This window comes from Ornithodoros turicata, chromosome 1 (assembly GCF_037126465.1).
Source record: "Ornithodoros turicata isolate Travis chromosome 1, ASM3712646v1, whole genome shotgun sequence".
Classification (NCBI taxonomy): Eukaryota; Metazoa; Arthropoda; class Arachnida; order Ixodida; family Argasidae; genus Ornithodoros; species Ornithodoros turicata.
In genome coordinates, this window is record NC_088201.1 from 96,390,132 (window position 1) to 96,399,992 (window position 9,861).

Sequence of the window (9,861 nt, forward strand, 5' to 3'; positions counted from 1 at the left end):
TTCCGTGATCCACGCCTTAAGGGCGTCAGGTGTTGTTGTCTCCTGGTCGTACACGCGATCCTTCAGATATCCCCACAGAAAGAAATCTAACGGCGTCAGGTCTGGGGACCTCGCAGGCCACGACACAGGTCCGTACCTTCTTATCCATCGGCTAGGAAATGCCCTGTCGAGATAGGCACGAGCTTGGCTAGAGCTGTGGGCGGGTGCGCCATCGTGCTGAAACCACAGCTTGCCAAGCCGTGCCAGTGGAACGTTGGCGCAAAACGCTTCCACGGGGCCCAATAGAATCTCATTGAGGTACCTCACCGCGGTCAGTGTCCCATCAAGGAAGACGAGGCCAATGACAGCTCCGTCGCAGATACCGCACCACACGTTGAGCGACCACTTATACTGGTGGCGCGTCCTTCCAAGCCAATGCGGATTAGTAGCGCTCCAGTAATGAGCGTTATGCAAGTTCACCTGTGCGTCACGAGAGAAATTTGCCTCGTCAGTCCATATGTCATTTCTTAGAAATTGGGGGTTCTCATCGACGATCTGCAAAAGCCAGTTGGCGTAGTTCAACCGGCTTTCAAAGTCCTTATGTTCTTTGGTGAAGTTGTATGTGGTATGGACATAGGTGGGCATTTTGGTGAAACCTCACTCGCCCTCACTCTCACGGCCCTCACGGGCTCATGCCCTCACTCGCCCTCACCCTCACCGCCCTCACGGGCTCATGCCCTCACTCGCCCTCACCCTCACCGCCCTCACGAGCACAGGCCCTCACTCGCCCTCACCCTCACGGCTCTCACAAACGCAAGCCCTGAGGGTCTTACCCTCATAAGGTCTCCTGTGAGTGCACTCATGGTGTTGTGCCCCTCATGAGACCTCCTGTGAGTGCACTCATGGGGTCTGAGGGGCGCCTAGCTGATAAAACAGGCTGGAGATAGTTGCATTAGCGTGCCTTCCGTGTTGGTAACGGATACAATCCAGCAATTCATTGATAACTAACGCGAATTCTGTTTCGGGGGGGCGTTTACCTGGTGCCTTGTTTGCGTGATATCTTTTTGATAACTTTGTGATAATTTGTGATTACAGCATGACGGCCTTGGCTGCCACTAGGGGGTCGGGTGTGCAGTTGGTGTATTTAAGATGTGTCCCTGCCATTAAAGTTGTTTGTCAACAGTGCTTCGTCTGTGTTGTCTCTTTGTGTCCCCTGCACCGGGGTTTTATCGCTTTTAAAGGGCGCCTATCTCTGTGAGTGAAGTCACTGGTGAGGCCTGAGGTGTGTGAGGTCAGTATGAGTGCATTCAGAAATGAGGTCAAATGACGCATACCAGACGTGCGCAAATTAAATTATGAAGGCATTGATGATATGGTTCCAGCGACACAACCACCGGCTGTGTACTTTAAAGGGCTGGTGTGCACGTACTTAGCAATTTCATCTACGTCGCGCTTGGAACACAGCAAAGCGTCCTGAGCTGACTGATTACTTCATGATATGGTTCCAGCGACCCAACTGCTGGCAGGGTGCACTTTGAAGGGTTGGTGTGCCCGTTTTTAGCAATTTCGTCTACGTCGCACTGGGAACACAGCAAAGCCTCCTGAGCTGACTGATTACTTGGCGATATGGTTCCAGCGACCCATCTAGAGGCAGGGTGCACTTTAAAGGGCTGGTGTGCATGTTTTTATAAATTTAGTCTATGTCGCGCTGGGAACACAGCAAAGCGTCCTGAGCTGACTGATTACTTGGTGATATGGTTCCAGCGACCCATCTACAGGCAGGGTGCACTTTAAAGGGCTGGTGTGCACGTTTTTACAAATTTAGTCTATGTCGCGCTGGGAACACAGCAAAGCGTCCTGAGCTGACTGATTACTTGGCGATATGGTTCCAGCGACCCATCTACAGGCAGGGTGCACTTTAAAGGGCTGGTGTGCACGTTTTTACAAATGTAGTCTATGTCGCGCTGGGAACACAGCAAAGCGGCCTGATCTGACTGATTACTTCGTGATATGGTTCCAGCGACCCAACGACCGGCAGGGTGCACTTTGAAGGCGCTGGTGTGCCCGTTTTTAGCAATTTCATCTACGTCACGCTGGGAACACAGCAAATCATCCTGAGCCGACTGATTACTTGGCGATATGGTTCCATTCGACCCATATACAGGCAGGGTGCACTTTAAAAAGCTGGTGTGCCCGTTTTTAGCAATTTCGTCTACTTCGCGCTGAGAACACAGCAAAGCCTGCTGAGCTGACTGACTACTTCGTGATATGGTTCCAGCGACCCAACTACCGAGAGCGTGCACTTTAAAGGACAGGTGTGCCGGTTTTTAGCAATTTCGTCTATGTCGCACTGGGAACACAAGAAAGCCCAGGACAACTGGCTGTGTTCCGAGCGCGACGTAGACGAAATTGCTAAAAACGTGCACATCAGCCCTTTAAAGTGCACCCTGCGTGTAGTTGGGTCACTGGACCCATATCACCAAGTCATCAGTCAAATCAGGACGCTTTGCTGTGTTCCCAGCGCGATATAGACGAAATTGCTAAAAACGTGCACACGAGCCCTTTAAAGTGCGCCCTGCCAGCAGCTGGGTCTCTGGAACCATATCATGAAGTAATCAGTCAGCTCAGGAGGCTTTGTTGTGTTCCCAGCGCGACGTAGATGAAATTGCTAAAAACGTGCACACGAGCCCTTTAAAGTGCACCATGCCTGGAGTTGGGTCGCTGGAACCATATCGCCAAGTCATCAGTCAACTCAGGACACGTGGCCGTGTTCCCAGCTCGACGTGGACGAAATTGCTAAAAACGTGCACACCAGCCTTTTAAAGTGCACCCTGCCGGTATAATTGGGTGGCTGGAACCACGTCACCAAGTAATCAGTCAGCCAAGACGCTTTGCTGTGTTCGCAGCGCGACATATACGAAACTGCTAAAAACGGGCAGACCAGCCCTTTAAAGTGCACACTACGTGTAGGTGGGTCGATGGAACCATATCACCAACTAATCCGTCAGCTCAGGATGCTAGGCTGTGTTTCCAGCGCGACGTAGACGAAATTCCTAAAAGCGGGCACATCAGCCCTTTAAAGTGCACACTGCGTGTAGTTGGGTCGCTGGAACCATGTCACCAACTAATCCATCAGTTCAGGTCGCTTGGCTGTGTTCCCAGCGCGATGTAGACGAAATTGCTAAAAACGGGAACACCAGCGCTTTAAAGTGCACCCTGCCGGTAGCTGGATCGCTGGAACCATATCACCAGTGCCTTCATAATTTGCACACGTCTCGTAAGCGTCATTTAACCTCATTTCTGAATGCACTCACACTGACCTCACACCCCTCAGGCCTCACCAGTGACTTCACTCACACAGACCTGGCGCCCCTCAGACCTCATGAGTGCACTCACAGGAGGTCTCATTAGGGGCAAAACCTCATGAGTGCACTCACAGGAGACTTCGTGAGGGTAAGACCTCATGCGTGCACTCACAGGAGACCTCATGAGGGTAAGAACCTCATGAGTGCACTTACGGATGGCCTGATCGCGGGCTTGCCCTCACTCACCCTCACCTCAAAGGCGTGAGATGAGGGTGAGGGGCACTCATGAGGGCCCTCTTGAGTGAGTTCGCCCAGCTATGGGTATGGATGGAGGCCTGCTTCTTTTACCACTCTAAACACCGTGGACAACGGGACGTCTGTCTGCCTGCTCGCGTCGCGGAGGCTAGCTTCAGGGTAGGCCTCAAGAAATGCCAAGATGTTGATGCGAACATCGTCTGACAGCTCCGCAGACCTACAACGCTCCTTGATGAACCTGCCATATTGCTTCAGCGCCTCGTATTTACGGACAATAGTCGATGGGTGTGGTCTTGTGCCAGGGTGCCACCTCTGAAATATCTTGACTGCCTTTTTCGTTATGCCCCCTGCAGCACCTAGTGCAAGGACCATGTCCGCTTTCTGTTCGTTGGAGTAGGGCATTGTTTGTCCCTCAGAGCGTTCAACAAAGAATGTCGGCACAGCAGTGCCCCCAGCTTTTCTTTCTTTCTTATTGATTTAATAATCTCGCGCTCGTGGTTCAAGATAAGCCGTGAGCAGATATCTTCCGCTTCCTGTGTTTTGTGTCGCTTCACGCCTAAAAAACAAAAAATCAAGAGATAAAGCGCCGCAGTGACCTCGCTGGTGTCCCCGCACCCGTGACAGATAACACCTGTCCCCCACTCCTTCCTCCTGTTCTCTCTCCATCTGTCCACGTCTGTACGCCGCTCATAGCCACAGTTGATTCGCGGCGCTAGCACGGAACTTAAAAAAAAAAAAGGCAGACGTACGCATACCAATACGAGGGCTGGAGCAGCGATGGACAACACCGAGAGCTCGAGCAGCCTTCGTACTCAGATGATCAATCTGTGACGGCCGGGCATAAACCTCCCAGCTTCCTCTTCACTGTCGCAACTACCTCTGCTCCGTACCTTTCACTACTTTCGTCAAGCGGTGAGTTACTCCATGAACATAGGGGATGGACAACTTTTTAGGCCATCTACCTTTCCTCTGGCATATGTTTGGCCTGTCTGTTCCACATATCCGGAACTCCATCCGCTACAGTACCTGGAGGTTTGAATACCACAATTGTTTGGGGCAATCTATGCCATACAATCTATACAATTAACCACCTTATTATTTTTTCGTCAACATCGACATCATAATTAGCGACCTGGGTATTCCAAATCTCTTAGTCATCAAACGTAAGTTACCTATTCTATTTAATACACACCGTTGTGCAGAAATATAAATATTGGTCTGCTTTCCAGTTTGAATCCGGATGAGCGTTTCTTCCTGGTCGCTGGCCACATATGAACATAGCAATCCACCTTCCATAGCAATCCACCTGTAGGCAATAGTTGCAGTACGTGTATAAAGGCTTGCCTTCATAGACGGGTTCCTTACTTGATGACAATACACATATAAGATGGCATTAGTGTAAGGTGCCAGCAGGCCAATACAGAGGTAGAGGAACGAGGCACAAGCCTCGTTCTATTACGTAGCTTGTGTGTGTGTGTGCGCGCGTTTTTTCATCACTTTGACACACACACTGCACTGCCGTTCTGTTGACAAGTTCATCATCCTCATCAATCATAGCCTAGCAACTGATAGCTGGCCAATCTTCAATCTCCAATGGTGGATAACGGCCACCGTCTGAAGCTGAAGAAGAAGAAGGCGCGGAGACGACTGCATAGTCTTGCATTGGCGCAGCCGACAACCAAATGTGGGTAGAGTTCTTCATAGAAGCTACCACCGAGGGGCAGTCGGTGCGACGTTGTGACGTCGGAGAGGACACCTTTAAAGGAACTGTAAAAAGGAATTTGACCCCCCCCCCCCCCCGCTGTTTCTGTGTGCGACCTGGTAGTGTTTGCCTGTGTGATGCCACACACAGAGCCTAAGCACTCAAAGCGCGTTAATTATTACACAGCATAAATTAGAAAAATTAAATCGAACGGTAGGTTGCGCCCCGCAACAGCTAAAAAAGTCGTGATCGGAGTACTCCCGTCACGTGATACTTAAGTAATACACAATGAACTTATGACCGACTACTAGTTAACAATAAACACTACTTTTAGAATCACAAGAATTACTGGGACAATTCTTCAAAATATCGGAGAAACGGTATCCCAAAATACTGTCAGGGCCCTCTGTTTGCTCCTCCTAACCATATCGCACGGCGTGTATTGCGTTTGGCGAGATTTGTGTATGCAAAAAAAGTTCATTTCCTGCCGAAATTGAACAGAACTTCACCTGACAGCGATGCCAGGTATCAACTGTAATGTTCGGGGATACCCCAAGTGTGCTCTTTCGCCAAGGGACGTTGTGTACCACAAGATCCCAACTGAAAATGCGCGGAAACGAAAGTGGTTGGAAGCGCTTGGTCAAGACATTCGTGATCCATACTGTATTTGCTCAATTCATTTCTCTGACGAGTCGTACGAAATAGTAGCAACGGACAGTCGAAAACATCTCAAACGGACGGCATTCCCGACACCAGTGTTTCTCCTTGTGACGTCTCACGATGCGAACACCAGTGCACACGAGGTATGTATTTACCAATACACAGGAATAATACATATATAGATATAGTTCATTTCAAATTCAGATTGATTTTTGTGATGCCTACGCTGGGTAATGTACCAAACGGAACATCCCCCTTCCCCTGGGGAGCCCTGAGCTCTCGTAGGAGAATAGAAGTATCAAATAAATTGTGCGCTATAGATACTGACCGTATTCTTCATTTATATCAACGACACAGTCTTTCATCGTGACTGACAAGAAAGTGAAAATCGGAAGCAATAGCGTGCAAACGCATGATTTAGTGTCAACTCCTCTCAACCTTTATCCAGTGATGATTGCAACACCTATTATCCATACACCCTCATGCTCACAGGTGAGTCAAGCTCTAGTTTTGTTTAACATTTTAACTTCTGCATTCCTTGCAGCTGCATGATATGACAATATCTTCACCACTGGTGGAACCAGCTGTAGAGTCATTCTGGGAATCTGAAGACAACAGTTTTGAATGGTACATAGCATGCTGATACAAGTTTGCAGATACTAAAAGCTCTTCTACTTTGCAGTGTTGTGCCCTCTGCTTCACCAGACCAGAAGAAATACATCAAATTCACAACTGCACTATTAGAACTGTTTGAGAAATGCAGGACTTACGGTGTATCGCACAAAGTGGGCACAGATGTTCGCGTCACGCTTCTCACCGCAAACGCTAAGTGCCCAAGTGAACACAATATATCGTGGAAACGTCAGCCAGAGGTGAACAAGATGGCTGCATGGAACATCTTGTTGTCTCGCACGATCTTTTTGAATGGGGCCAGTGCAGCCAAGGTGTGAATTCATAGCCTCCTATGTTTGCACAGATTTAAATGACCCCTAGTAGTATTTGCTGTTGACCAGGTTCTCTGGTTACTCGAGCCGGTTACTATTAAAGTGATCTCACCTGCAACACCTACCAGAAAGGCTGCAGACTCCCTCTCGCGACACAGGTAGGATTATCAGAACTCACGGCCGTGTTGCAGAGCGTAGAGTGGAAACCAACAGGCAAAAATTGGAAAAGTATAGCACTCGCAAGTGAATAAGATAAGTATTTAAAGAGACTGAACCACTAAAATAATTTTACTAAAACACAAGCTGTCGAATAGAGTCCGTCCTTCATTCATCAGACACGATACAGACACACACACTTGGTACAGATATTTATACTGATGTACATTAGAGAAAGGGGACAAAGAAGGTGGTGAGGAGGAAATACAAGTTTTTTGAGAAAGGATTGAGGGCGCAAAAAAATAATACAAAAGAAGGCACACAAGCTTTGCGTACTTGAATAATTCTACAATAATTCTATCAACTGCTACAATTCAACTGCTACAATAATTCTATCTGCAACAATGACGTAAAAGGTACATGTAGTAAAAGGTAAAAAGAACTAGCTTGTAATTACTTATAGTAAACAATTGCAATATGCAATTGCCATGCTTGGAAATGCTTATGGGCCATGTAGTCCACAAGAGGATATTGTAACAGAGGGTTAAGAAAAAGCTTGAAGCTGCGGTCAAGTCCCGTGCATGTGCTGAGCTAAACCCGTGGATGCAGCACACTTGTAACCAACTTTACAGGTGTAGTTCTAATTCTGAGGGAAATACAGAGCTTGGAGCTTCTCCTTAGCACGTGGAGAAGTATAAGCTTACATATACAAATGATCTGTCATTCAGGAAACAGTGTATACTAACTTCGAGATAATGTCTCTAGGTTTGACCCCGCACGCTACCAACATCCATGACAGCCATGAGGGACCATGTTTCGATATAAAGAGCATAGGGAAGACACTTAGAAGCATAGGGAAGACCATATTATATTTTCTTGGCAGAGGATGTAGATCATCTCCTGAATAAAACACCGACAACTTGCAGAGATGTGAGCTACAGTAAAATAGTAGCGGTCTGCAAAAGCCCTGAGTCAATGGCTGCAATTGGACTGGTATGAGGGAAAACATGGGAAATTTATTATGAGAAATTGAGAAAGGGTTACAAAGTTGGATGTGTTCATCCCTTCTTCGACCCCGCCTCCTTACCAATCCACCTTTATCTGCGACCTCCGTACTGCACACTCATCGCTTCAGTACACACCAACCCGAGCCTCCACCTCTACACCACATTTCGTGCCCCGCAGAGCTTCACTCCGCTTCTCACGTTTTTCTACGTACCGACAGGCCACGCAAGCCCCTTGAACCACCACATTCCGGTCCCTATCAAGTTTTGCGGCGCCTCCGGAACACATTTATAATTGACATCCGTGGCCGCCCGGAATCAGTTTTTATTGGCCGGTTGAAGCCTGCCTTTCTCGACAACGCCCCCGCACCACGACAGTTTTTTTTTTTTTCCCCGATTTCTACTGCTGACGAACCAGTTGCTCGGCACAACACTGTTACCTGGGCCCTGCCACCCATTCTGCCGCCGATTCTACCACTTGTCAACCTCTTTCAAAAAAAAGGGGGGGGGGGCTGTGGTGCGTCCGAAGACGACGCTGAAAGCTACAAGCGCCAACCGCTAGTGCGCGGTTCGTTCCTCTGCCGCACGAATCGTGTCGTCCTTCTGTAGCGATACGCTACACAGTAACGTCTCATTTCGCGGCAACAAAGGCATTCGTCTGCCGTCAGCATCGACACGCACTTGCCGCAAGGACAACTGAACCGAAGGAGCAATACCATATTTCCGCTGTCAGGCTCTCAACATTTTCATTACACATGAAGACTGTTTCCCACGCGGCTACGTGACGGCGATGACGACAATTTATCCTCCGTCGACGATTCTGCGGATGACATCGTGTCATGCTGTGTCTCCGGCGTGCCCTCCTAAGAACAAAAGTTTTGCCGGCGTGACTGCTGGACTATCCGAAGATCGAGGGCATTCAGGGTTGGTAAATTCGACATCACACGGCGTGGACCCCAAAACATTTCGGTCATTACGGTTTCGCCACAGACCGGGACGCAGATGAGAAAGGCGAGACAAGCCATAGCCGACACGAGCGAACCCAGTGTTGTTGCTGAGGGAGTACTCAGCTTTGCGCTCGAATGCAATCTTTGAAATTCGATTACTCAAAGAAAAAGGGGTTCCAAAAGAAATATGAAATGTACTCTTCCTAGGCTTTCATAAAATCGTAAGGTTACCCTGGGTTGCAATTCACTTGACAGTTCCTAAAACCCGGATTTTCATCGCGACCACCAACCTCTCCTTCAGCATGCAACTTCAAAATTGAACATCGACATCTCTTCAACGGCTAACTCAGGGCACATTCAAACTTAATATGAAGCTCGATGACTTTGACCGGCTTTGTGGGCTCTTCACAGGTGCGCCAGAGGGCTTCGCAGTCCAGCCCGTATGAAAAAAAATTGTGGCCAACCTATATCCTCTCTATAAACAACGTGTCTAATGAATATATAGCCTGTCTGTCTCAAGTCGACAGACATCTTTTGGACTATCGTGTATCCTTTCTTTGGCCTGTCAATGGGAAATTGGCACCATCGGTCTATAGAGAACATGTTATGGAAAGGAAATGGATATCTGCCATTGCCTGTCTATTGACTTTGTATAGACTGACAATAGACTGGCCACACTGGTCCACCATTCCCCTTGTATCATCATATGCACCCTATTCAGATTCATGAACTGTGATATGTTGAATGTGAACCTGGAATTCTGTCGAGTTCCTGTTGTGTGAAATTGTATTGGTGTTTTTAACCTATGTTGATAAGCAATACGTGGCTATTATTGGCACACGTCTAGGATCATCGAGGATAATCATCAGTGCCATTTGGAATAGCTTAATTCCAGTTCTTTCAGGACGT